General features: G+C 38.9%; 1 pseudogene; it reads left to right on the top strand.

Moving 5' to 3' along the window:
• Positions 1–1253: 1253 nt before the first annotated feature.
• LOC135760502 (NACHT, LRR and PYD domains-containing protein 3-like) lies at positions 1254–9968 on the top strand (annotated as a pseudogene).
• The last annotated feature ends 5944 nt before the right edge of the window (positions 9969–15912 follow it).

The raw sequence follows: 15912 nt of genomic DNA, 5'->3' as shown, positions 1-15912 counted from the left end.
AAAAAAAACATAAATATGTTGTTCATGTGGCCTTAGCAGTCCAAAAGATGATCTCAATCTACCTAAATCATAGAACCATGATTATAAAACAGTCAGTTCAAAAATAACTACCTGATTTCACGCAAGCCACCCTAATTAAAGGACAGATGGAAGCTGGTGTGTAATAAAAGAATAAAAAAAGAATTTTAACTCATTACAACAAAATGCCAAGAGCATATACCATCACATAATTATATTGTATTCCTTCAGCCATGCAGACACCATAATTTTTTTTAAATTTCAAGAAAAATGTAACAACTAGAGAAAGATACAAATACTGTAGATCTTTAAAATAATGTGCATTTTTATGCACACCAAGCATAAAAAAATTAAATGACTGTACTTGACTTTTGTGTGTTGTATATTTAAATTAAATTTCCTCTTTGTGTGACAGACAATCTGAATTATATATATATATATATATATATTTCATCAATACATTGCAATTATATGAATTTAGATACATCTTAAATTTGTTAATAAACTATTATCCATATATAGGGGTAGTTAAGATTATCATTTATATTCAACATTTGATAGGCCTATAATATACCATATTATGAAACACATGTCTATATTTTATTAATTATTATTGTAACAAAATGTATCAAATTTAATATATACGTTGATTTTCTTTAATTGGATTAATTAGATTAATAGTGGTTAATAAAGTCAAATAAAATGTCAAAGAGTCAGCTGTAATATCATTGCATTTACATTTCAGTGTTAGTGGAAGTCTAGTTAAGCAACAACTGAGGCTTAGCCTGACAGTTAGCCTGCTCCGGACCAGGCTAGTTTCCAAGCATAAGTTTCCATAGTAACCGGGGTTGAACTAGTTCAAGTTTGTTTAATGAAACAAAATCCACCGGCAATAAGCCAGACTTAACAAAATAAGCCTGGCTTATTCTGTAATCTAGTTTTATGAAATAGCCTTCTGGCGTAGGATTTGAGCGTGCCGTACGCCAACGTCCATATTGATAAATCTCAAAGTCACCGTGGTTTTGGGTGTACGCCAGGTGTACGCTGGAAATTTGGTGAACACACTTTTGATAAATGAGGGCCATTGTGTCTGAGTTAACATTACCAGAAATGCTGTTTCAAAGTTTAGAAGCCAACTTTACTTCAGCGATTTCTGTATCCCTGTTCTAATGGAAATTCTCATGAAAGTTCTAAAATTTTGTACATTTTTGCTGCTCTTTCCTAAGCAGTGAGGAGATGCAGTCCAAACAGAACTACACTGATTCCTCCTTCAAGACTAACATCAGACATCACAAGACTGAATCAGACCTACAGACACCAACACTGCTGAAAGAGATTGAAGACCTGCATCATGATTTACATGAACAAGTGTATGATGTTCTGCAGAGAGTCAAAGACCAACACAAAACCATCACGAAGAACAAATATGAGAGTTTATTTGAGGGAATCAAACAACGAGAGAATCAAACCCTCCTGAAGAGGATTTACACACAACTGTACATCATAGAAGGAGAGAGTGAAGGTGTGAATGAAGAACATGAGGTTTTACACATGGAGAAAAACACCAGAACACAACACTTACAAGACACAACAATCTACTGCAATGACATCTTTAAACCCATACCTGAACCAGAATATAAAACAGAGAAAAGAAGAGAGAGAAAAGACAAAATAAAGAGTGTTCTTACTAAAGGCATTGCTGGAATTGGAAAAACCGTCTCTGTACAGAAATTCATTCTGGATTGGGCAGAGGGAACGGCCAATCAGGATGTAGATTTCATGTTTGTGTTTCCGTTTCGAGAGCTGAACTTGATTCAAGATGATCAGTACAGTCTTCACAAACTTCTGCTTGACTTTCATCCTGAACTTCAAGATCTGGACTCAAAGATTTATGATGAGTGTAAAGTTGTGTTCATCTTTGATGGTCTGGATGAAAACAGAATGACACTGATGTTTTCAGATGCTGAGAAAGTTTCTGAGGTGACTGAGACTTCATCGGTGCCTGTGTTGATATCAAACCTCATAAAAGGAGATCTGCTTCCCTCTGCTCTCATCTGGATCACCTCCAGACCAGCAGCAGCCAATCAGATCCCATCTAAATACATCAACCGTCTGACAGAAATCCAGGGATTCACTGACGCTCAGAAGGAGGAATATTTCAGGAAGAGAATCAGTGATGAACATCAAGCCAGCAGAATCATCTCACACGTCAGAAGATCAAGAAGTCTCCACATCATGTGTCACATACCAGTCCTCTGTTGGATCTCATCCACTGTGCTTCAAAACATCCTGAAACAAGACAATGAGAGAGCAGAAATCCCTAAAACTCTGACTGAAATGTACATCCACTTCCTGCTGATTCAGATGAATATGAAGAATGAGAAGTATGATGAGAGAGATCCAGAGAAACTCCTGCAGTCCAACAGAGACGTGATTGTCAAACTCTCTGAACTGGCTTTCAAACAGCTGATGAAGGGTAATGTGATATTTTATGAGGAGGAGCTGAGAGAGTCTGGCATAGACATCACTGACGCCTCACTGTATTCTGGGATTTGTACTGAGATCTTTAAGGAGGAATCTGTGATGCATCAGAAGAAAATCTACTGCTTCATACATCTCAGCTTTCAGGAGTTCCTGGCTGCATTTTATGTATTTTACTACTATGTAAGTACAGCTACAGAAGCACTGACCATTTTTGCTGCCCTACATGATTTGCTAAAAGTAGCAGTAGATAAAGCTCTTGTGAGTAAAACTGGACATCTGGATATTTTCCTGCGATTCCTGCTGGGCATCTCACTGGAGTCCAATCAGAGACTCTTAAAGGATCTACTGACACACACGGTAGACACCTCAGAAACCATCAGTGAAATCACACAGTACATTAAAGATAAAGTCAAGCATAATGAAGATCTCACAGCTGACAGATCCATCAATCTGTTTCTATGTCTTCTTGAAGTGAATTATCAGACTCTGTACAGAGAGATTGAGGAGTTTGTGAGATCAGACAAACACTCAGAGAAGAAACTCTCTGCTGCTCACTGTTCAGCAATAGCCTACATGCTTCAGATGTCAGAGGAGGTGCTGGATGAACTGAATCTGAAGAAATACAACACAACAGAGGAGGGAAGAAGACGACTCATACCAGCTGTCAGCAACTGCACAAGAGCTATGTGAGAGTTTAATGTTGTACATTCATTTCTACATGTTATTTCTTATAAAGCCAATATTATGGAAATGTCAATAAAATTGTCATTTTTATAGTCTGGAAACTCTTTTACTTTCTTTAGACTTGCTGACTGTAATCTCACTGCCAAGTCCTGTGAAATTGTGGCTTCATGTCTCCGATCCCCAAATTCACCTGTGAGAGATCTGGATGTGAGTAACAATGATCTGCAGGATTCAGGAGTGAAGCTCATCTCTGATGCTCTCAAGAGTCCAGACTGTAAACTACACACACTGAGGTATTAATCTCTAGATACTGATTTACTGATTTATAACTAAAGAGGATGAACTGACTGATGTTGATGTGTGATCTCTCTGTAGATTATCAGGTTGTATGGTGACAGATGAAGGTTGTTGTTATTTGGCTTCAGCTCTGAGTTCAAACCCATCATCACACCTGAGAGAGCTGGATCTGAGCTACAATCACCCACAACACTCAGGACGCCAGATGCTCTCTCAGATTCTTGCTGATACAAACTACAGACTGGAGTTACTTGAGTAAGTGGAAGTAATAAGGAATTGTTTCAAAGGTGGTATCTGTACACTCATGTTTATTAAAAGTTATTTTAAATAAAAGATGCATAGTTAGAAAAATATAGTATGTTGATCCTAGAACAATTTTTCTGTCAAAGTCTATCCCTAACCACAATATCTCCCCACACTTAGAGGGAAATTATGGGTGAAAAACAAAATCCCCAGAGTTAAATCAACTCTGCTGGGTGTACATATTGTCCCAATCTCACAGGTAGTTAAAAGTAACTCTGAAGCAGAGTTAAAAGCAGAGGTGTAAAATCCATGTGCCAGGAGTAAAAGTCGCGTTTTTTTTCAGCAGGAGGTGACCTCCTGACTCATTGGTGTTTAAAGCCCTCAACAAAGCCTTCAAGGCAGCGCTGCCTGGAAGGCACTCCCTGTGCCCCGAGCGTTTCAGCCAATCACAGCACTGGTGCTAGATATTGAGCCTTCCACCAGCTTCTGGCAGTTCGAGCTCACCGTTGGTCAGGTGAGTAGCGCAGATATGGTAAGATAGGAATGTGACTGTGTTTATTTCAGCTCGAAGTGTTTCGAGCGTTTAAGAGACGTGTTACCTCGTTTTCACGTGACCATGGCACAAATTTTTTTGTGTCAGTTTCATGTATTGGTTGCTCGATTGTTTTTCTTATTTTCTTACCGTTGTTGCTTGTGATTGGGGTTAGAACAACTTTCTGTTACATAAAATTACATCCTCACCTTGACCCCACCTTCTGGGTTATTCTGATAAATTAACACATAAACTAATGCTTAAAATGACATCCGCATTTATGGCAAACGCAACTTTATCCTCCCACGAAAACATTTTAAAAATCAGACAAAAGCCACAAATCTAAGCCCCAATCGACAATGGTAAGAAAATATGAAAAACAATTGCACAACCAAAACATGACTCTGGCATGAAAAAATTCGTGCTACGGACACGTGAAAACGCGGTAACACGTCACTTAAACGCTGTTTCGAGCTGTATTAAAAAACAATCACATTCCTATCTTACCATATCTGCGCTACTCACCTGACCAATGGTGAGCTCAAACTGCCAGAAGCTGGCAGAAGGCTCAATATCTAGCACCAGTGCTGTGATTGGCTGAAATGCTCGGGGCACGTGGAGTGCCTTCCAGGCAGCGCTGCCTTGAAGGCTTCGTTGAGGGCTTAAAACACCAGCGAGCCAAGAGCTCACCTCCTGCTGAAAAACTGTGCTAATTTGCAAATCAGGTGATTGGAACAAAATAATGGAGAGGACTTTCACTACTGGCACATGGATTTTACACCTCTGAATGGCTGTGCCGTGGTTGGACAGTGCAGATAAAGGGGGCGGTATTATCCTATTCTGACATCACAATAGGAGCCAAATTACAATGACCTATTTTTTCACATGCTTGCAGAGAATTGTTTACCAAAACTAAGTTACTGGGTTGATCTTTTTCACATTTTCTAGGTTAATAGAAGCACAGAGGACCCAATTATAGCATCATGATATGTCCCCTTTAATGGAAGTTAATTCAAATGTTTTATTGTTTCCTTTAGTCTGGACCACAATGAACAATTCAGAATCACACCAGGGCTACGAAAATGTAAGTTCTTTTGTTGATTCCTCTATATATACACCTGTAGTCTTCACAGTTTTTTATCACAATTTATCATAACCCTTGCTCTTAATTTCACACAACACTGCACAAACCAATTGGCGTGTGACATCACTGTGCTGCGAGGGACACCCAAAAGCATAAAAAGCAGTCTGATCTCATTGGATCATGACACGTGCTGGCAAAATTAGTTATTAAAATAAGTACATTTAAGCCCTCATCTAGCGATCTCAATGCTCTAAATCAGGGGTGGGGAACCCTGGTCCTGGAGGGCCACTGTCCTGCAGAGATTCGTTCCAACCCTTAAACACACCTGAAAAATCAAATTAAAGTCTTCATGATCACTTGGAAATGAAATTCAGGTGTGTTTGATTACGGTTGGAACTAAACTCTGCAAAACAGTGGCCCTCCAGGACCCAGGGTTCCCCACTCCTGCCTTAGACACCCAGTTCTAGGGCTGTCAATCTTCCTCTATTATCCCATTCGAATTTCATTCATTATTTTTTTTTAATATTCGATTTATAATAGATTATTTAATGCTCAAATCTGACTTATTAATATTTACTATACCTATCTACACACGTTGTAAAAACGGGCTTATGCATTGCCAATGCCACTATGAGCTCGTATAGTTGACTTGTTTTAAATTATGTCCACTAGAAGCCATTGCAGTATTACTAATAAACATGTCATTATTTAATAACAGGTGATAGCTTTCTTGCTAATTAATGATTAAGCTTAGACACAAAATTAACCTCTCGACGCGCACTAGCTCGTGGACGGAAAGACGTCAGTTTTTTTTTATGCTGCTAACAATATATATATATAGCCTACTGTGTACAAACAACAATAATAATATCATTGCTATATATCGTTTAAGAGGTCTAAGGGTTTAGCATCAGTGTATGGTGTCCGTTTTGAGATACAATTGCTCTAGCATCATAAATATAGTATTTTGTTACAGAAGTCCAGATGACAACATGCATAAAATAAGCTGACTCCTTACCTTTGTGCTGGTATAAGGAACGCGAATCCAATCCAGTCTGTTTCAGATGTGTGAATAACCCATAAAAACTCTCCAACAAAGTACATCCAATGACCGTTTTTGTCCACAAATGCGTATAACCGTGAAATAGGGATATATTTTCCATTGTTTACATCAGATTTCAGATGCACGTCTTGTAATAGATTATAATATACAATCTGAGGACTATTTACATCGTAACACTTGTATATGAGAGCACACTCGCGTTCAAAACCAGCGGTCAAACTTGTTCGTAAAAGTAGGCGGGAGTATAATACATAATATCCAAACAGCGCTGTCAAATATCGTGACGTCATCTGACTCGCGCGTTCCTCCAATGACTTCACGGAAAATATTGATAGACAGAACGTGTAGCCAATTAGATAACGAATTCAACGATCTTTGTGTGAAGCTTTATTTCCTGGTGTGGATACGGCATTTTATACGCTTATAGTGAACACATAAAAATATTTTTAAATCTATTTTTTTTAAATCCCATTCGAATAGTAGTTTTAACATTCGATTAGTATTATTTTTTTTAATATTCGAATTATATTCGATTACTGAAATTCGTTTCAACAGCCCTACCCAGTTCAGAGCCGTTTCTTAATATGCGTTCTTGTCTGTACTTGCGTTCTTGTGGACTTGTGAAACGTCATCAGTCGCGGCCCAAGTACTGTTCCAATTCAAAGTTTGCATCAAGCCCAAGTTCACATAAAATCACTGGATGTGTTCTTGATCCGCCCATTTTATCGAGGATGCATCAGAGGAGACTTGTGTGGACTTATGACAGCGAAGTTTCCCATAATGTATTTCGCGTCAGGAGTTCGTTCTTCCGAGTCTGAACTTGCAAGTTCGAACTACGAAGGACACAAGTCCGAGTTTGGCGTACTTGGTATTGAGAAACGGCTCAGGTATTGCAGTCTCTACTAATGAGCTGAAGATTTAAACCAGGTGCGTCTAATGAGGGAGACATGCAAATTGTGCAGTACTAGTGGTCCTCCAGGACAGGTTTGAAAACCCCTGACATAGTTACTGAGTTTTTCTAAAGCAGGAGTGGGGAACCCTGGGTCCTGGAGGGCCACTGTCCTGCAGAGTTTAGTTCCAGCAGTAATCAAACACACCTGAATTTCATTTCCAAGTGATCATGAAGACTTTAATTTGATTTTCAGGTGTGTTTAAGGGTTGGAACTAATCTCTGCAGGACAGTGGCCCTCCAGGACCAGAGTTCCCCACCCCTGTTCTAAAGTGTATAAATAAACACGTTTATCCGTATATAAATTCTTTGTTCAAAATCATTTCAGATGCCTGTGATCTCACACTGGATCCAAACACAGCAAACAATCATCTGGTTCTGTCTGAGGGAAACACGAAGGTCACACATTTTAAAGATCTTCAGTCATATCCTGATCATCCAGACAGATTTGATGAAGTTCCTCAGGTTCTGTGTAAAGAGAGTCTGACTGAACGCTGTTACTGGGAGTTTATAAGGAGCGGTTGGGGTCATGTAGCAGTGGGTTATAAAGGAATCAGCAGGAAAGGAAGAAGTGGCTGTTGGTTTGGACTCAATGAAAGTTACTGGAATCTTTACTACAAAAGCAACTCTAACATTTACAGTTTCTGGCACAATTCTAAGAATATAGACATTGCTTCACCTGTCCCTTCTAATAGAGTAGGAGTTTATCTGGACTGGCCAGTGGGCACTCTGTCATTTTACAGCGTCTCTGATACACAAACACTCACACACATACATACATTCAACACAACATTCACACAACCTGTTTGTGTTGGATTTAGACTTTATAAAGATTCCTCAGTGTCACTAGCCTCTTTTGCAATGTCGGGCCAGTGAGAGCCAGGGCTTTAAATGGGCCAGGTGGGGCCAAAACATTCTGACTTCCACATTCAAAGCCAAAATCAAGACCTATTTCTCCTGTCAGGCCAGTAGCACTACTTTAACATTTGGGAATTTTTTGTTTCAAATCAGTACATTATAGCATGTATCCAAGTGGCCAAGGCTTTGTTACATAAAGCCAAGTCTGTTCATTTGACATCTGACAGGTGGATGTCCATGAATATGGATGCATTTTCCAGTACTTGCTATTACACCAGCAATGAATCCAACCCAGCCAACAGTGCTTGGTGGGGCCAATGTAGGCCCCATATGGGCTTGCAATATGGGCCCCAAATTGTTCTTGCACCCGGGTTCCATGCTGGCCCCATCTGACTTAGCTCACATGAACCTTCTGTAGAATCTAAAACCAATGTGGACTAAACCAAAGTCAAGTATGGGTGTGGTTGGGTTGAAGAAGTGATGAAATTAATTAGTTAAGAGGTGTGTTCGACATCGGCTGTGGCTGGATGTAACCGATCGGCGAGATTAACCGCATGCAGGCGGGGAGGAGCTGAAAACGGAGACGTGAAGTCGGACGCGCTGTGCTTCCCGTAGTTTGCAGCATTTACGTCAGGCATGGCTGATCACGTGCCGTTTGCTTGCTTTATCACAATAAACATGATTTGTAAGATGTAAACTACATAAAAAGTGAATTGTATTGTTTTGAATGTCCGTGTATGAGCATGAGTGGAACTGAAGAGGCTTACAGCATCTGTTTTTACAGGAATAAAGTTTAACATAAGCATATATTATTTAAATACCAATGTAGTGGGGTCTACGTTTTTTCATTTCTATTTCCATTTTATTTTGATGAAGATGACATAATATAACATCGCGAGCATTTGTGGAACTGAGGGCGTGAAAATAAGCATGAAATACACGTGATTGTTGTCCAGTGTTGGGAACGTTACTTTAAAAAAGTAATTAGTTATAGTTACTAATTACTTCTCACAAATAGTAACTGAGTTAGTAACTGCGTTACATTATTATAAAAGTAATTAATTACCAGGAAAAGTAATTACTGCGTTACTTAAAAAAAAAAAATATTTCAAATAACTTGAATGCCCCTTACAAAATGAAATATGTTAAATGACTAAAATGGATACTAAAGAGAAATCATTAATTTTGTGGCAGCATGTGACGATGTGAGGTGCTTTATTAGATCAGAATTACTTGCCACAGACGTGGAGAGACTTTTTCTTCATGGGCATAAGTTGCACATTACACAAACATTCTTGCCTTTCACCTCAACAATGGAAAAGTAGTGCTTTATACTTCGTGTTTGCGACCGCTACCTTTGAGCTTGTTGTACTTGCCATCGCCCTGTCGCCGGTGTTTTCGGAGTGATTGATGCGCGATGACCGGGCTGCATGTCAGTGCTTTGAGATGGGGCACAGTCAGCAGCAGCACCGCTGCTCGTTGAGAAGAGAAAACGACGCGTATTTTCATGTCAGTCTACAAAAGTCTCCAACCATGCTAGAAAAGATAGCTAGATTTGTCCTATAAAGTCGCTAAAGTGATAGAAAGTTGCTAAATCTAGCGACAAAGTGACCAAGTTGCTCAGACTTTTTAACACTGCTGCTCGCTCCTCGGACTTGGACTGCGCGTGTGGGCGGGCCTTTTTGTGAAATCTGCCTCTGGTTGGCTACCGATGGAAATTAAGCCAATCATCATCCGTTATGTTTCTCACAACACACACAAGAGAAAAACAGTGTTTGGCTGAGAGAGTGAGCATACGCGGCTGAAAATCACTACAGTATCAGTTTTAGTAATGCGCAGCATTTTAATGTCAGTAACGATAACGGCGTTATAACGGGGGAAACAGTAATTTATTTGATTACTCGTTACTGAAAAAAATAACGCAGTTACTAACGCCAATTACTTATAACGCCGTTATTCCCATCACTGTTGTTGTCATGTGGTGAATCCGACCAATGGTGAAACAGCTGTGTCGTCATTACAGCCCGTGCAGCTCCTCTTCGCGAACTGCGCTGGCTAACTCAGGCGGCTGATCTCGAATCGCTCTCGCGGTACTTAAAAACCATATGACACAGTCACGTGCCTACAGCACCAGCTGAAGTCGGACAAAAATACTAACCGGAATGCACTGCTTCAAGTCAGCCACCGATCGGTCTGCGCAGCGCCGCATGAAGTCGAACACACCTATTGACTTTGTATTGCGAGAGGCCGCCTCCTTGTCATTTCTGGCTTATAACAAAAAACTGAATGATGCCTAAAAGCTGCTGTGTGACAATACGTACAGCTAACAAGCCAAAGAACCCAGAAATAAGTTTTTATAAGCTGTCGAGCCGTAAAACCCAGCCTTTAAGGAGAATAAAGTGGATCGCCGACTACGTTTCCCCCTAGTGGACGCAGTTCTACTAATATGAGTGGGTGATTCTCACGAAACCATTGAAACACCACGGCACTAATGATTTTAGCTTTAAAATGTGTAATATAGTAACATTAAAAAGCATCAGAATTAACACAATACTGTGTTCTACCTTGCACAATGTGTGATTTCAACATTAGAATTTATAATTGTAAATTTAATTTCATTTTCTGCTGAAATTCTCATTACCGCAATGTGTCCGGCTGTGTTTGAACATGCGTTATGTTGTAATTTAATCAAATTAACACAAAAATATTAAGAAAAAAAAATAAACGGATGTTTTGCTAGACTACTTTAGATGACAGAAAAAATATTTACTGAATATTCATGTATAATAATAATGAAGAAAAATTAGGAAAATGATGTGTCCATGCCTGATGTTCTCCGCAACACTTTTTGAGAACAGTTTAAGCACACATACAGAATTTTAATAAAGTTTGATTTTGAGTGACCAAGCACATGGGCCAGTTACTTCAAGATAGCTACCAGGTAAGATCATTTTTTACAGTTAATTTGAAATATTGTCTTGTCAGAATGCTTACACGACATTTTGATTATCATTACCGCAACAGATGCTTATTAAATGTTAATTTAATTAATAGACGCATAATACTTTGATTTTAAATGCATGTGCAGAATCTCCAAATGTTGTTCTTTCAGGTTTGTCATGTCATTTTGAAAATATGTCAGTGTTGATGTTTTCTGACTGTTGCGGTAATGAGATTTTTTAGGACTATTTTTTTAAATTATGTTACAAAAAGAGTTAAATGATAAGTAAAAGTTTTTAAATTAATGTTCCCATTTACTCCAGACTTTTTCTATGTCTGGTGGGAAAAAAAGTAAATTTAAGCAATTTTTAAATTTTCATGCTTGAAATTTTTAAAACCAAGTTTTCGTGAGAATCACCCGAGTACTATGAAAAGTTGCCTGTATCCATTTTTGTGTCTTTAAACGCTCGTTTTTTGGGGGTCGACAGCTTATAAAAACTTATTTACAGATTAAACTTAAAAACAGAATAATACCTAAAAGCTGATGTGTGACAAGGTGTACATCTAACAAGCAAAAAAAAAAAAAAAAAATACGTTTTTATAAGCTGTCGACTTCAAAAAACGAGCGTTAAAGACACAGAAATGGAAACAGGCAACTTTTCATAGTACTACTATTAGTAAAACTGCGTCCACTAGGGGGAAACGTAGTCGGCGATCCACTTTATTCTCCTTAAAGGCTGGGTTTTACGGCTCGACAGCTTATAAAAACTTATTTCTGGGTTCTTTGGCTTGTTAGCTGTACGTATTGTCACACAGCAGCTTTTAGGCATCATTCAGTTTTTTGTTATAAGCCAGAAATGACAAGGTGCTTTCCCACCCGGTGGGCGTGGTTTTCAGGTTATGACGCGCTGCGCTCTGTCTCTATTCGCCATAATGCTAGCTCAGCATTTCCTCCTCCCATACCGTTGCAAGTGCCCCTCCCTCGAAATGTGTGCGTCACTTGCAAAACCCATCAAACACAACTTACAAATCAACTAAACGAAAACCTCTCCTGTTTCCACAAAAGGTAATAACTTCCTGATTTATTCTAACAGATCTCAATCAAAGCGAAATTAAACGATCGCTTTTAGTTATCTACTCTAAGTACATGTAATATTTTTTTTTGCTGTCTTTCACTTTATCACGCCTGATAGCTCACTGATCACGTAGCTGTGCATAAACGCGCGATTTAATTTTATTTTTAAATAGAATTTTATAATTTTACACAGAAACAAGTTAAGCCTTTATACTTTACGCCTCCCGACTGTGCGCCCAACTGGTTTAACCGGTCCCAGGTGTTTTCGACTTCATTGCACATATCGATTGGCGTATGACATCAAAATAACGCGAGAGCGATTCGAAAGCACGGGGAAAAGTGTTCTCTCGCAGTACTTCAGGTCTTCGCAGCGGTAACGTGAAGTTGAACAGGCGCATTACTTCAGTACCACGAGAGCGATTTGAGACATACGGAAGAGTCTGTTGTGTTCTGCTGCGCCGCATAAAGACGAACACACCTTTTGTACATGTGAGGCTTTATTGTTTTTATCTTAACACAGTCAAGTTCATTTTCTTATTGATTTATCGCGTTTATTGTACAAATTGTACGCGAAACGAGTTAACAAATTAGTTATGAATTAAGGAATAAAGTTGTGTTGTTCACCTTTGAACACGCCCTATATTACCATCAAGCTAACGAAAGCAAAACAAACCAGACGCCATTACCCAAAAGCTGAGCGTTTGCTCTGTAATCCCGTATAATAGGTGGTTTTCAGAAGTTTTTCATATCAGTGTAAATATATAAAAATAAACTGTTGTCATTTGTGATTATACTAGATATGAGCGCTGTAGTCCAGGGTATATGCAGGGTATATTTCAGTCAGATTTGCGTATAACCACTTCTAAACAGTGATTTAGTGCAGGGCCCTGCTGAAAATCCAGCATCAAACCAGCATGGGAATTATGCTGGTCTATGCTGGTTTAGCTGGTGGTTAACATATGCTTTGTCTTGCTGGTATGACCAGCATGGGATGCTGGTGCTAATGCTGGTTTGGTGCTGGTTTAGCTGGTGCTAATGCTGGTTTGGTGCTGGTTTAGCTGGTGTTCACTTTTTTCAGCAGGGGTATACACGGGTATATGGCGAATTTCCACTTCTCTAGTAGCTAATCTAATCGCATGATGTAAATAAACGCAAATATTACCTAAAACACCTTAAAATAAGATAAGGAGGACCTAGGCACCGGATTACTTTGAAATATGATTTGTCTAAATGCCATTGAAGTTTGCCGTCAATCTGACAATGCCCAACGCAATTAGATTAGATAACTGTAAATCACTACCTGGTTCACTGCCTTCCATCATTAATTGGAAAGATGAAGCGAACTACTCAAACTTTTTTCAGATTTACAAACAACCTCGTAATGCTACATCCCCGTTTTTAGCCAGCAACTCAGCTAACGATTGCCAAGCGCCCTCGTCCGTTCCATCCGCCACCCACACCCCTAAAGTGAGCACTTTTAAAGAACAGGAACTTGTAAATTATGTTAATAACTTATCGCATGTCATATTTAGGTAAGATTTGTGCTACCCAGCGACAGTACTTGACATTAGATTCCTTGACTAAAATATATAAGCATCAATTTATAAACCCTGCATTGGGTTTAGAGTGTCATATGTTGTAAAATGTATTTAAATACATATTAAATACTTATTATTGTTACTTGTTATTTTCATATTTTTTATGAAAAATTGAGGCTTTTATCCAAAGCGACTTACAGTGCATTACAATACAGTATATTAAAGTTTGTTAATATTTTATAAATATTATTAATATAGCTTTTATTTATGTAATAGGCCTATCTGTAATATTTGCAAAATGTCCCCCTAAATATAATGATGACATACTCTGGCCTCACTTTCTGTTGCAAATCAGCTCTTCCAAAAGATAGTTTACAAGAGAAACTACTAGACCAGACTATGCGCAAGGTTAGAGAATAGTTTTTTAATTTTAATGTGTCAACAGACTAAAAAAAGTGTACTTACAATTCATAATTAGTTGTCTATTCCTATAGTCTGAGCCAGTAGGCCTATTTTCTGAAAAATCTGCACCTCTTTGTGGCTTTAATTTCATAATGATCCTTACTATGAGAAGTCAAGCATCAGAAATTAAGTGACAATGTGAAATCCTACTAGCCCATTTTGTGGTGATCTACTTGCAAGACTATTTACATGCTGTTTATAACAAAGGGGGTTTATCTATTGCTGGGACGCTTTACAAAAAATGGGGGCAAAATTAAGAGTATACCCACTTCTCCAGGCACCACTACACCATGCAGATATTGTAGGTTTCATTTTCCCATACCGATTTTTGCCAAGGTCGATTTTCTTTCTAAGAACTAATTAATTGACAGCATATAGGCTACAACCAAAAATCCACTTTTCTGTAAAGGAATAGTTCACCCAAAAATATAAGTTGTGTCATAATTTACTCACTTTCATGTAGTTACAAACACATGTGAATTTCTTTATTCCAGCCGATCATGCATAAAATCATGGGTCTCTAGTATGCGCTTCTTCACACAGCACTAATTTTACCCACTGAGCAAGGCGTCTCAAAAAGGCCGGCCAATCAACGAACAGAGGGCGGGCTAAGTGCCGTAAGATTGTTGTTTACAGCGGACATGGAAGCACAGATTGCTATTCGCTCTGTTATGGAGAATATTCCCAGCATTTGCCAACTGTAGCCCTAAAAATGAGTGTTTGTTTAACATGGAGATGATGATGAATGGAGATGATGTTGTTGTCCTACTACCGACAGGTTTTGGGAAAAGTTTAATTTATTCTGGTGGAATATAGGCAGCAGTGAGAAGCACAGATGGAAACTCACCGGTTAGATAGAATGGACGGCACTTGATCGTCAGATGTTTTGGGGCACACAGTTTTGAAACAACTTCCACGTTTGTACACCACAAATTGTTTATGAGAAAACAAACACCACCTATTTTTGTTTTACCCGTGCTCTCATTGTTACGATACAGGCAATACACAGAGAAGCCAGCAGGTTGAATGGGTCTGTCAGAGATGTTCGAACCCAGCAAAGTTTCAGTGAAACAGTATGCATTGCAGTCTCGCAGATCCCTGCTTGAACTGATGCGGCTGTGGAGCTCATCCAGCTTGTTCCCCATGGATTGCAGGTTCAACAGCAGTATGGTAGGAATGGGAGGCCACCATCTGACCAAAACGCCGGCACGCCTTCCCCTTTTCCGCTGTTTTAGTCTCGCAGACCAACTGTATCCTAGTCCGTTTGTGACTTTCCACACAAAATCCACTGGTAAACCGGTTAAATCTATGTTATTAGTAACACGATTTCTAATGTCCAAGATGGCCAGACGGTCATATACAATCCTACACTTTTGTACGCACAAAACAACATCGGAAATCAACAAAAATACACATACTATAGGGAGAGCAACTCGTAGGGTGTCACCATAATACAGCGCCATCTTACACGAAAACAACTTGGTTGTTTTCATGTGATTGGTCAGTGTACTTTTTAAAAACTTCATGAAACTGGAATTATGTATGTATGCCTGAGGAAGATCTTGTGATCGAAACGTCGCAATAAATATTTTTCATCTTTTGCAAGTTAATAGTGTGCGGGATACCCTTTATTTTTATGTTTGGACGTCATTGTCTCTATCCTACACACCTATCCGGAACTAACA

This window comes from Paramisgurnus dabryanus, chromosome 4 (assembly GCF_030506205.2).
Source record: "Paramisgurnus dabryanus chromosome 4, PD_genome_1.1, whole genome shotgun sequence".
Classification (NCBI taxonomy): domain Eukaryota; kingdom Metazoa; phylum Chordata; class Actinopteri; order Cypriniformes; family Cobitidae; genus Paramisgurnus; species Paramisgurnus dabryanus.
The sequence above is the reverse complement of the archived record's forward strand: the minus strand, read 5'-3'. Positions and strand labels throughout refer to the sequence as shown.